Source organism: Vombatus ursinus, unplaced genomic scaffold, assembly GCF_900497805.2.
Source record: "Vombatus ursinus unplaced genomic scaffold, bare-nosed wombat genome assembly UNPS02004677.1, whole genome shotgun sequence".
Lineage (NCBI taxonomy): Eukaryota > Metazoa > Chordata > Mammalia > Diprotodontia > Vombatidae > Vombatus > Vombatus ursinus.
The window spans coordinates 92,185-105,732 of NW_020944455.1; the positions used below are offsets into that span (position 1 = coordinate 92,185).

Here is a 13,548-nt window from a genome sequence, read left to right on the forward strand (position 1 = left end):
CTCATGACATTTTGAGAATGTACTGGACCCCATAGAGCAATATACCAGACTGGGACTGAGGACACCCAGATTCTAATCCTAGCTTTGTCGCTAACTCACCATGTGGCCTTGGGCAAGTAATTTCCCTTCTCTGAGTTTCAGAGCCCCCCACCCTCCCTCTGCTCCTAGAAAATGAGGAGTTTGGACAGCTTTGAAGGTCTTTTCTATGATTCCCTGTTCTAGCTGCAGGGAGGGCCAAAGACAGAAGGGTAGAGAGAGCAAGATTTCCCTTTGCCAGCCAGTAGACTAGTTTGAGCAGGTAGGGGAAATCGACTTATTTGCTTGTTTCCTTCTTAGATGGCAGTGGTTCCTGGATGTTGGGAGTATGGAAAAAGCTCTCTGTCCACATTTCTGATGATGCTGCACAGAAGAATGCTGCTTGGCCTCCCCATGGCTTTGGCCAGAATGAGCAGGCAGCCATAGTAGGGAGCTTGGCCAGCCCAGCTGAGCAGATGTGATCAGGGCAGTGCAGAGATGTGAGCAGTGAGCTGAACTCATTCCCAGGCTGCTCTGCCCCCATTTTGTAAAGTGGTACCAGTTAAATTCAGTTATATGGATGCCTCAGTTAGCATTTTGTCCATTTTGCGGGCAAAGAGCATTAAGCCTAGAGTCAGGGGACTAGCCTTCAAATCTTGGCTGTTTGACATTGGGCTCCTCCCTCCCCCTTACCACCACTCAGTTTCCCCATCTGTAAAATGAAGGGGTCGGATAAAATGATCCTTAAGTTGTCTTGCATCTCCTATTTCATGGAAATCTACAATCACATGGTCATGGCTAGAAAGTGGGAGTTTATATGATAGCGTTATGATTCAGCCTAATGATAGATAGGCAGGTCAGGTTGTCTGCTTGGGTGTTTTTGCTCATCCATTATGCAAAAAAAAAAAAATTTTTAAAAATAAAAGAATCCTGACATGTCAGACTTGGGGCTTAAGTGTTCAGGAGACTTTGGGGGCCGCCCCTGAGCTAACAATCCTTTCCACAGAGCTTTCTGTGAGTCTTCTCAGCCAGAAGGGATCTGGGTGGGAGCTGCCACCTCATAGTTATAGAAACATTAGTATTCGAGCTGGAATTCCCAGAAGAAGAGGCAGATCTGGCTTCCATGGTATTCACTGTGTGACTGTGGACAACCTCTGTGAACACCTCTCTAGGACTGAATATAGGGACAATACTTGTATGGGATGGGAATGTGGGGGGAACCTGAAGGGTAGAGCTCTTTGAAAGCACAACATATATGTGAAATAGCATATGATCATAGGGTTTACAGTTGGAAAGGGACATAGAACATAGAAGGTTAGAATTCAGAAGGTTAGAACAGAGTGTTTACATTCTAATCTTAAACCATGGAATATCAGAACTGGGAGGAACCTTAGAACATGGAATATCAGAGCTGGGAGGGAGCTTAGAACACAGAATATCAGAGCTGGGAGAGGTCTTTAGAACAAGGAATGTCAGATCTGGCAGGGGCCTCAGAACACAGTGTCAGAGCTGGCAAGGGCCTTAGAATAGGGAAGGTCAGAGCTGGGAGGGGACTTAGAACAGGGTATTTAGAACAGGGAATGTCAGAACTGGGAGGGGCTTTAGAACAGGGATTATCAGAGCTAGGAGAGGCCTTAGAACAGGGAATGATGGGAGGGGCCTTAGAACAGGGGATGTCAGAGCTGGGAGGGGCCTTAGAACAGGGAATGTCAGAGCTGGCAGGTCCTTAGAACAGGGAATGTCAGAACTGGGAGGGATTGTAGAACAGAACATCTGAGCCAGGAAGGACTTTGAAAAATAGAATGTTAGAGCTAGGAGGCCCCTGAGAATCTTGCATGACTCAGATAAGGAAGGACCTTGGAGAAAAGAGCATAGAATGTTAGAACCAGAAGAGGAGTTGGGCCATACAATAGTGGAGCTGGGTGGGTGTTTAGAGATCATCTAGTCGAACCACTTGATTTTCTAGATGAGAACGTTTCAGGTCCTAATCCCAACATCCACCCTGCAATGGACTCTTGAGAGCTCCTTGGAGGCAGGGTCTCAGACTTCCTCATCTCTGCATCCGTCCTGGCACCTCACCCAGTTCAGGGTCCTACATACTCTGCTACCCAATAGTGAAGGAATTAGTGAAGGCAAGAGTGTTTCCCCTCCTTTCCCCCAGCTCTTTGTATCGATTTCCAAAACAACAAGCCACTTAAACATCTTCTAGTAGATTGTGGAGCCTCCCTCCCAGCTCAGACATTTTTATGAGTCTGGTTCTGTGACTTCATACTCTTCCTTCCTTGTTCCCAGTACAGCCCTTTCTGCTCAGGCTGAAGAAAAACCATGAGAAATTGTTCGAAAAGAAAAACAGGAATTTATCTGTGAAAGGACCTGCATCAAGATTTAGGTTGCATGTTGAGAAGGGGGCAAAAAAGGAAATCACCTACGTATAAATGAGTGCTCCCAACCAGCTTTCCAAAAACCTTCCATCCCTCATCTCCTATGAGCCACAGGACCTCACTGGGAAGTAGGAGGATCATTACCCCCATTTTAAAGATGAGGGTAGGCCCAGAGAGGAAGGACCTCGCTGGGAAGTAAGGGGATCACTATCCCCATTTTAAAGATGAGGGAACTGAGGCCCAGAGAGGAAGGACCTCACTGGGAAGTAGGGAGATCATTACCCCCATTTTGAAGATGGGGGAACTGAGGCCCAGAGAGGAAAAGTGCCTTGCCCAAAGTTTGGCTTACCCCTTCACGGTAAAGCTGGGGCCTGTATCCACATCTTTTAGCTCCAAACCGAACACTTTTGCCAAGCTACCACTGTAGGACCAACTACAAGTATTGTCTAAATTAGTATAAGGAGGGGTTTTTGAGCAACTGCTTGAATTTTCATTCTTCTTTTGTTTTTTCTACCATATTTGCATCTGTTACATTAGAGCAGTGGGGATTTCCCTTCACATTTTGAATCAGTTTCACTTTCTGGATTGGAGCTTCTAGGACTTTAGTAGACAAGAACTGAAACAAGTTTGTAAAGTGAGCAGGGGTTTGGGACAGGTGCATGTTTTGTGGTTTGGGGGTTGTGGTTGTTGTTGGTGCATTTTAAAATGTACCTCAGTGACTAGACAAATGAAGAGCTTAGAAAGTATGCTGGAAGGGTTCTTTCAACACAGATTGTCAGAGATGGGAGGGGCTTTAGGAAAAAAAAAGTCACATCTAAGTGTACCCTTAGAGCCTAGAATGTTGAAAATAGAATGTTATAATTGAGAGGAAATTTAGAACAGAGAATGTCAGAGCTGGGAGAGGGTCCTTAGAACAGAGAAGGTCAGGGCTGGGAGGGCCCTTAGAATAGAGAATGTCAGAGCTGGGAGGGGTCTTAGAACAGAGGATGTCAGGTTCGGGAGGGGCCTTAGAACACATGATGCCCTATTCTCAAAGAAGCTTTAGAGGTTATCTAGTCCAACCACCTCATTTTACAAATTGGGAAACAGACTCAGAGAGCAGAAGTCATTTGTCCAAGATCAGGTATCTGGGCTTCCAACTCTGGCCTCCTGACCACTAGTCCTGGGGGCTTTCCTTACAGTTGTGCCTAATTAAGGGAAGCGGCCTATTTCTGGCAACTTGAAGTTGAGCCTCTTTTATCTTTCCCCCACTTTTTGGTCTGACCAAATTTGCCGGCACACAGCTTGTAATAATCTACTTTATGTAATTAATTGTGAAATTGCTGTAGAATGGAGTATAGAATTACGGGCCTAGAGCTCTCTTCTGTTCTCTGTGACAGCACATTTACTCCAGACTTATAAAACAAAATGCCTTGCTGAAGCAGGGTGGGGGGAGAGGGCAAGAAGAGAGAGGAAGATGGAGAAGGAAAGAATTAGAGATACATGGGGGAGAGAGAGAGAAAGAGAGAGAGAGAGAGAGAGAGAGAGAGAGAGAGAGAGAGGCAGGAACTGAGTCATGTCAGGTATCCTAATGCTACCCTCCTATTTTCTCCTTAGTCAGTCTTTGCTGTGTGAATAATTAAGATTTTCCTCCTCAGCACTCCTAGAACCCACTCATGAATCACCAATATATCCCAGCCCAGCTTTGTGATCTGCTCTCAGGCCACACTGGGCTGGGGCCTCTAGGAAGGCAGGAGTAGACGGAACCTTGCATTTGGACTCAGGGGCCCTGGGTTCTACTGCCAGCTCTCCTGTTTACTAACTGTGTGACTTTGAATAGGGCATTTTCCTTTTCTAGGCTTCTATTTCCTCCTCTACAAAACTGAGGAGATTGGATCCTTTGTGGCTTTAAAACTATGATCCTGTTATCCTATGAAGTCCCTTCCCCTCCCTGTGCCTCAGTTTCCTCCTCTGTAAAATGAAGGGGTTGAATTGGATGGCCCCTAAGGTCCCTTCCGGCCCTATATCTAAGATCTTATGAAGTCACTTAACCTCTCTAGGCCTAGTTTCCTCCGCTGTAAGATGAGGGGATTGGACAAGATAACCCTCTGAACCCTGCTGACTCTCGACCTGTTGCTCTCCTTATACGACCATGGGCAAATCATTTCCCTTCTCTAGGCCTCAGTTTTCTTGTCCATAAAATTGATGGAGTGACCCTATGTCCTGATTGGACTAGACTTAGCTTAAGACAGATGACCACAGGAGACCTCAATGAGGCCCCAGGGAGAATGAAGGAACTTTGAGAGTTGGGAGTAAAGCAGCATGGTGGAACGGGACAGACCTTAGCCTGGCAGTACAAAAGTTTGAGTTCAAGTCCCAGCCTCATCCGTTAAATGAGAGGCTTGGTTTCAATGATATCTAAGAGCCTTCCAGTGCCATCATTTTATGAGTACGAGTCTAGAACTTGGAATGTTGGAGTTTGGCAAGTGGGATATAAGGCTGAAAGATAGACCAAAACATAATAATGCTTGAGTTGAGATAGCCTTTGGCCATGATCTTATCCAACTGCCTCATTTTTTGGAGGAGGAAACTGAGGCCCAGAAAAGGAAAGCAGCTATCCCAAGGTCACTGAAAGCCAGGTAAGTGGGAGAGCAAAGTATGAAACACAGGTCTTCCTGATCACCAGTTTTTCCACACCATAATACTGACTCCTAAGCGTGCAGAGCTCCATTTTTTTGCAGGTTCTTGTCAAAAGACCCCTTCATTTGCTTCCTCCCAATTTTCATTGTGTGTCTTGTGAGATAACTTTCTTGCACCCATACATATGTGGCATTGTTAGGAGCATTAAAGAACACACAGAGAGAATGATCTCATTGAAAATAATACAGATAAAGACACTATAATATATACATTATGGCCCCCCTTTTTCTCTCCCAAGCCCAATTAGAGTTCTTAGGGGGAGGGACCCAGTACAGTCCAACATGGAAGCCAATGCATTTCCCCCACAAAGGACACTAACATGATCATGTTGGTTTTCAGCTGGCCAAGGACTGGGCTGTGCCTCAGTAGATAAACCCAGTCACCAGACAGTCACAAAATCCAAGTGGCCCCTCTAGTCCATTTGGCCTACTTTGGACCCCAAGCAATAGACATGACACGATAGAACCTTATAATTCTCGATCCCCTAAGAGTCTCGATGGAAGTGACTTTGGAGCACTTGACTTGCAGTCAGGAAGACTCAGGTTCAAATCCCTCCTCAGATACTTACTAGCTGTGTGACCCTGGCAAGTCACTTTCCTTCTGTCTGCCTCAGTTTCCTCAACTGTAAAATGAGCATAAATATCACCACCTACCTCCCAGTGTTGTTGTGTGTATCAAATGAGATGATATTTGTAAACCTTAAAATGATATATAACTGCTACTTGTTATTCATTATTACCTATCATCTGAGAATCATGGTGAAGCCTTTCTTCTTCCTCAAGTTTGGTCTTCCTCGAATTAGATAACTCCTTTGCCTAAAGGTCAAGGTCAATGCTCAAAGTCTCATCCCTTTGTCCTTTGTCTCACTTGTACTGAGTACCTGCTACAGGCAGAACGAGATTTGGTTTTCTGGCCTGGGCAAAAATTGTCAGCGTTCTTAATGAGCTGATAGGCTTGGGAGGGACCTTAGAGCATAGAATGCCTTAGAACAGAGAATGGCAGAGCTGGTTGGGGCTTGAGATCATGGAATGTCAGAACTGGGAGGAACCTTAGAACATGCAATGCCAGAGCTGGGAGGCGCTTTAGATCATGTAATGTCAGAGCTGGGAGGAACCTTAGAACATGGAATGCCTTAGAACAGAGACTGTCAGAAATGCGAGGAACCTTAGAACACACAATGCCAGAGCTGGGAGGGCCCTTAGACATCATCTAATAGAGTACAGGGGCTCTTAGCCTGGGGTCTGTGAATTGTTTTTAATATTCTGATAACTATGAATATAATTGGTTTCTTTTGTAATCCTGGATATTTTGTGTTATGCATTTAAACCCATGATAGTAAGAAGGGGGTCCATAGGCTTCCCCAGACTGGTCAGTGTCCTGCATTGTCCAGAATGTAAAAGGCAAAAAAAAAAAGTCAGGAACTCTTGATTTAGTGCACCAACTCTTTTTACAGAGGAGAAAACTGAGGCACAGAATGAGAGAGTGATTTGGCTCGAATCCCACAGGCAGTTAGAGTTGCCTCAAGACTCAGCCATGGTTCTGGTTCTCCTCCCTCTGTTCCTCTTAGCTCTTACTGCCTTTGCAATTGACGAAGCAGGTCAGAGCTCCAGAAAGAGAAGGGAAAATCCTGAGCCAGTGAACTTAGAAAGGTGGGGGGTGGGGGGTGGGGGGGTGTCACGCACCAAGTGCATATGTCCTTGCCTGTGTATACATATACATACCAGGATCTCACCAGGATGTTCCCACAGCAGATACCATTTGCCTTGCAGGCCCTAGGTCCTGAGCCCTAGATGAGGCTCCAGTACGCAGCCATGCACCCAGAGTATCTAAAGCCAGGCTGAAGTTCTGCGTGTCTTTGTCTGTTGGGTGGTCTGTACTCCCTGGGAAGGGAGCCTTGCCAGAACACTTCTCCCCCATTGCATTCTGGCCCTTTGCCAGAGCATTGAGTCCAACATGGTGAAGGTGGAATGGGATAAGGAGACTAGGTTGGTGTTTCCTTTTCCTTAATTTTTTGGGGGGAAGGGGTGGGATGATGGTTATCTGATTCTGCTTTGAGGTCCCTGTTTCTTTCTCACTGCCATTACTAGTAATGTCACTGAAGGCATTAATTAAGCCCATATCTACTCTCAGAGCTATGCCTGGGTAAAGGGTGAGGAAGACTAACACAGGATCTGACCTCCTGGGGTGTAAAGAGACGACTAACTGAAAAACCTAGATTTGGGAATTCTAAAAGGGCCTTTAAAGACTGTATTATCTCATCTTGTCCAAACTCATGTTATAGAAAGAAGCAGCTGAGGCCCAGAAAAAAGAAGGCAGCATGGTCCTTGGGGAAGACCACTGATTCTGGAGTCAGAGAATGTCAGTTCAGATCTTGCCTCTGAAATTTATCCATGTGACCATGGTTAGGCCAGTCTCTTCCCCTCCCTGGGCCTCAGTTTCTACCTTTGTAAAATGAGGGGGGTTAGACTATTTGGCCTAGTTCGAGATCTGTGATGCTAGTCATGACCTTGGCCAAGTCACTTCCCTTCCTTGGGCCACAGTGTCCTCTTCTGTAAAATGAGGGAGACGCTTGGCCCCCTGGCCTTCAAAGTCTTTTCTAGATTAGGATCTTATTATGACCATGGGCAAATCCCTTCCCCCCACTGTACCTTGGTTTCCTGAGAGGCTGGACTAAATGGCCTCTGTGATCTCCCCCACCCCAATTCAGCCCCCTCTATACTGGCTTCCCTTGATTTGTCACCCAGGGAAGGATTCAATTGTACTTGGTTTTGATCTTTGAGGTAAATTCAACTAATAAGATGATTTGGATTTTCCATTGAGTTCTGACCCTGATTAGCTCTCACTTAGACTATTACAATAGCCTGCTACTTGGTCCTCCCTACACACACACACACACACACACCCCCTCCAGTCTTTCCATTCTCCAATCCATCCTTCATAGAGCTGCCAAGTGAAAGCCAGGTCTGAGCATGCTACCTTCCTGCTCAAGAAATCTCACTGGTACCCTTTTGCCTCTGGGAAAAGATACAGACTCCTCTGCTTGGCATTTCAAGCCATTCATGCTTTCTGGTTCCATCTTCTCTTTCTGCTCTGACTACATAGTCTCCCTTCTCGTACATTCTGTGTTCCAGCCAACGTTACCTCCTTGACCCTCCATCTCTCTCCCGTCTGTGGCCCATGCCTTTTATACTCTCCCTCCTCATGGCCACTTCTGAGAACCCCTAGGTCCCTTCAAGGCTCAGCTTTAGTCCCTTCTCCTTCATGAGGCCTTTCTTGATTGGTACGCTGCCTCATTCCCCATCACTCTGTCTTTATTTCATATGTAATTCCTATTTACTTTCCTGTGCACATGTTATATCTTTCCCAATGGAACCCATACTCCTTGAGGACAGGAACTGTCTCCCTTTGTTTTTTGTATCATTGTGCCTGGTACATGAATAATGGGTACTTTATAAATGTTTGTTTGTTGGGTCTTGTCCAATTCTCTCATCGTACACATGAGCAAACCATTTAGTTGAAAATTTTTTAAGACATTTGGGTTCATGAAGACCTAGGAAGATATTTGGTCCATTCCTCTTGGGGACAGTACAACCCTAATCGTTACTGAGATACCTCCCAGGAAGGTCATATATAGAGAAATGTGGGCCTGGGAGTAGTCAGGTGGCTTCCTCTAGACCAGACATGGCTCCTCTTGTTGATTTTTTTGTTGAACTTGGAGCATTCAGCTGGATGTTTGCTTGATCAGAGTGCTAACTTTGAGGTATGTGAGAGAAGAGAGTGCTTAAACAACCTGCTTGGAGAGAGAATCTGGAAGGAAGCATTTGGAGGTTTTAGAGCTAAAAGTTGAGTTCCAGATGATACGTTTCCTGCCAGGGCTGCCTCACTCAGAATCATTTTGACTTTGAGGACTATGCTGTGCCCCTGCCAGGCAACACAGGAAAATGGGAGAGCCAGGTGGAAGCCAGTTTTGGTCAGGAAGCCTTATTTTAAAATGTTGTTATTAATATATTTTGGTTTTTCTGTCACCTACATTTTCTATTGTATCTCATTCTCCTCTTCCTCACAGAGAACCATCCCTCATTATGGGAATTTGAAAAAGGGAAGGGGAAGGGGGAAGCAGTTCAGTAAAACTAACCTCCATATCGACAAAGTCGAATTTTCTATGCAGTTCTCCACACCCAGAGTCTGCAAAAAAAAAAAATAGCTAGACAGGTGTCTTTTCATAGATCTTCCTTGGGGCCAAGAGTGGCCATTATTATTTTATAGCATTCTGTTATTCCTTTCATTTCCATGGTGGTTGTCATTATTTATGTTGCCAAGTTCCTGTCTGGATCACTTGATTCCACAGCAGCTCATCTCCAAATCCTTCACATTTGTCATTTCTTGTATCACAGTAATCTTCCATTTACCTTAGTAGACCACAATTGTTTAGCTATTCTCCAATTGATGGGTATCTACTTTGATCTTCGCAGCCACAGAAAGTACAGTTACAAAATATTTGGAAGCTTTTTGAGCCTTTCTTTTTGTCACCGAATTCCCTGGGGCATGTATAAGGAAGTCTTTTTTCACATCATCAGGCTTACAGCATACTCTGTGTATATGCGTGTGTGTGTATGTATGTATATATATATATGCGTGTGTGTGTGTGTGTGTGTGTGTGTGTATTTCTCACAATAACCCTATGGGGGGGGGACTATTATTATCCCCATTTTGTAGATGAGAAAACTGAGATGACTTGCTCAGTCACCCAGCCAGTAATTATCTGAGGCAGGATTTGAATCAGGTCTTCCAAGGCTACTGCTCTTATCTATGCACTCAGTCATCTGGATTTTGTATAGGGGACTCCTAAATGCAGCAACTCTTTCTCCCACTCTAAGGTTAGCGCCTTCTCTGCAACTTGGTCTTAGGGATCTTCCTGGGACAGTGCCATGATAATAATAACAACAACAATAATAGTAGCTAGCATTTATAAAGCACCTATTATGTGCCAGATGCTATACCAACTGCTCTCCACATTTGATCTCCACAGCAACCCTGGGAGGTGCTTTTATAATCTCCATTTTACAGATGAGGAAACTGAGGCACCCAGGGTTAAGTGACTTGCCCAGGGTCACATAGCTAGTAAGTGTCTGAAGCTGGATTTTAACTCAGGACTTCCTGATCCCGGGTCATGCGGCCAGACTGTGTCATATTTGAACACAGGTCTTCCTGATCCTTAAACCAGTTCTCTCATTGCTACTTCATGTTGCCACACTTTCAAATATAACTGGAGGGAATTAATACTTTTGGTTCCCGTGGTTGGCAAGATGGCAGCTCAAGTTGTTTTTGGCATAACTCCCTTACCTCACAGCTTCCAAGTGGCATGAAATTTGCCACATTTGTAGTCGTTAAATTTGCAGCAAATAGAGAAGTTGGAAAATACTCCCATACAAGTAACATCTTCTGAAATAACAGCAGCAGAAGACTGATGTGCCTGGAGCTTTCGCTCACCCTGACTGCTGGAGCCCACACATGGGCCACATCTTCAGAGTAAACAACCTGATGGGCTTGTGTTTCAGGCTCTGGCTGTGATGGCCTTTCCCCCGTCTCCTTATATTAGTGATTCAGTCTGATCTTCTGGTACTCTAGTATTTCAGTGAACGAGTGATCTCATCAACTCAGATGCAAGTTGCGACCCATCCATTTCTGTCCATCCTGTGCAACCTTCTCTCATCCGTGTTCTCCCATAAGTTTGTCATAGGAGACCTGCCCAAGGTGCTAAATTAGGCCTTTGACATTGAATAGATACCAAGGGAGCACTCTGGCTCTTCATTAGTTGTTTTTCACTCTTCTCTACGTAACACCACCCCCCCATATCTTTTTCTAGTCATCTCTTTCTCTAAGGACATCATGGCCACCACCACTTCTCTGATGTCATTCTTTGTTTGTCACGTATTGTTGCCTGCTCATGCCCACCATCGGATGAGCCTCAGATTCAATAATTCTCATTTCCTCCCCCTGTCCCCCTGTCCTGCCTACTGGTATTGTTCATCCCAGATAGATGGAAATACAGCATAGCAGTCAGAATATTGGACTTGGACTCAGGAAGTCTTGGCTTCGAATCTTTCCTCAGAAATCATCTAGCTCTGTGACTCTGGCCAGATCATTTAACCTCTCCAAGTCTTAGTTTCCTCATCTGTAAAATTAAAATAAGAATAGTACCTACCTCATAGTCATTTTTGAAGATTAAAAAAATATAAAATATATATATACATGTAAGATGCTTTGAAAATTCTTAAAGTGTTATATAACTATTATTGTTATTATTATTATTATTGATGACAAATTCTACATGTTGTCCACACAACTACTTATCTTAGTCTAGACAGTAGGCATTCTTCATCCACTTGGTTTTTCCTGTGTGAATAGTTGCCTGAACATAATGGGCACAATGTCATCCACGGGCAGGAGCATCTTAAAGATCCAGCCATCCATAGGGGGTCATTCCCCTTTATGAGCTTTTTGCCTTTCCTCCTCCATTATAGGGGGAAACTTTTTTTGCTGAGTATACAGCCAAGACCTGATTAATGCAAATAATCAATCCTTAAGTGAGCCCATTATTCAAATTCACACTGCATATTTCCACTGAGCTGAAACCAATTACCCTATTTTACATCATGATAACATCAAATAGTGTGAACTGAAATACGTGTGACCACTTCACAGGATTAATTATTCACAGCAATCAAGTCCTGGAGGTACATCTCCTTGTTTTATGCCTCACTAGATTTTAATAATCAGAGAATGAGTTGTCTAATTTAAAGTAGGAAATACGTATGATACCTACCAAGATGCATCAGTGATTCCTTACTACAAACACAAACTCCCCTCCCAAACATTTAAATGCCTTCCCAGCCTGACTCCAACTTGCCTTTCTGGCCTTATCACACATCCATACATTAGTCCATTTCACATATTCTACAATAGAAAGACTTTCTTGCTGTTCCTTACACATGACATTCTACCTCCCATCTCCAGGGCTTTGCATAGGCTGTCCCCCATGCCTGGAATGCCCATTCTCTTCACCTTCACCTCTTAGAATCTCTAGTTTCCTTCAAAGTTCAGCTCAAGTGCTACCTCCTGCATGAGGCCTTTTCCTGCCCCCTGCTAGTTGATAGCCTTTTTCCATGACAAAATTGCTTGGAATATATTTGTGTACATGTCATTTGCATATGTCATTTCCTCCCAGTAGAATGAACCTTTCTTGAGGTAGAAACTATCTTTTTCATTGCTTTTTCTTTGCCACTCAACACCTAGCAACGTATCTTGTGGTTAATAAATGTCTGCTGAATTAAATTGAATAATGAGGCAACGTGGTGTAGCAAATAGAGAGCAGGCCTCAGAACCGGGAAACCAGGGTTCAAGTCTCACCTCTGACACCTACTGTCTGTGTGACCCTAGTCAAGTCACTTTACCTTTTAGGGCCCCCAGACAGTTTGCGAAAACCAGAAATTGTAGCCCTTGGGTCAGTCTACATTAGCAGAGGGAATTTACACAGTAGGAGTTCCCTATCCAGATGAAAGAACAGGTCCAGACCAGTGTATGTAGATAGGTATAGAAAGTTCTCTGTGACAGTTGAGACTGATTGTTGAGTTCTCAATGCCATAGGGAGATTAGAAAAGACCTTGCTTTGAAGATTTGAGGACTCACTCTCTTCTCCAGATACCTCCAGAGCAGGGCTTCTTAACTTAGTCTGTGAACTTGATTCTTAAAAATAATTCTAATTAGTGTGTTTCAATATAATTAGTTTCCTTTATAATTCTCTGTACTTCATTTTATGCATTTGAAAATATTCTCCTGAGAAGGGGTCTACAGGCTTCACTCAAGGTGTCCATGGCACCCAAAAGGTGAAGAACCCCTACATCTGTAATCTTTTAAATTCAGTCTCCTGGGGTGCAGGCACTTGGACCAAGGGACCATTAGAGCACAGGAATCTTATTCTGTGCTCCAAAAAAGAACACCATGATGTGACCTTTCTGGTTCCCAGAATAGTGGCCATTAAGACCAGAGGTTCTCAACATTTTTTGTCTAAGATCCCATAGAAGGTAGTCATTCTGATGAAGTCTATGGTCCTCTTTTCAAAATCTTGTTTTTAAATGCATAAATTAAAATACATAGGAATACAAAGGAAACTAATTATGTCGAAAAAGTTATGTGAATATTTTAAAACAAATTCAACATGGGCTATTCCCATCTTTTGTCATCTGTTGCAATTTGGTGAGTGTGAGGTGAATCTTCAGAGTTGTTTCCATTTACATTTCTCTTCCTATTAGTGATTTGGAGCATTTTTCATGTAGCCATATATGTTTCTTTTGAAAACTTTTTTTAATATCCTTTGGCCAGTTATTGGGGAATGGATTTGGGGCATCCTATATTTGCATCAGTCCACTGTATTGTGGGTTTCATCAGTGATTTCTGAGACTTTCCCTCTCTG

The 13,548-nt window shown here is 43.9% G+C and overlaps 1 protein-coding gene across 1 annotated transcript in view; it reads left to right on the forward strand.

Moving 5' to 3' along the window:
- Positions 1–13,548, forward strand: part of AR (androgen receptor) — a 152,093-nt gene that overhangs the window by 25,719 nt on the left and 112,826 nt on the right. The gene's annotated exons all lie outside the window — the stretch shown is intronic.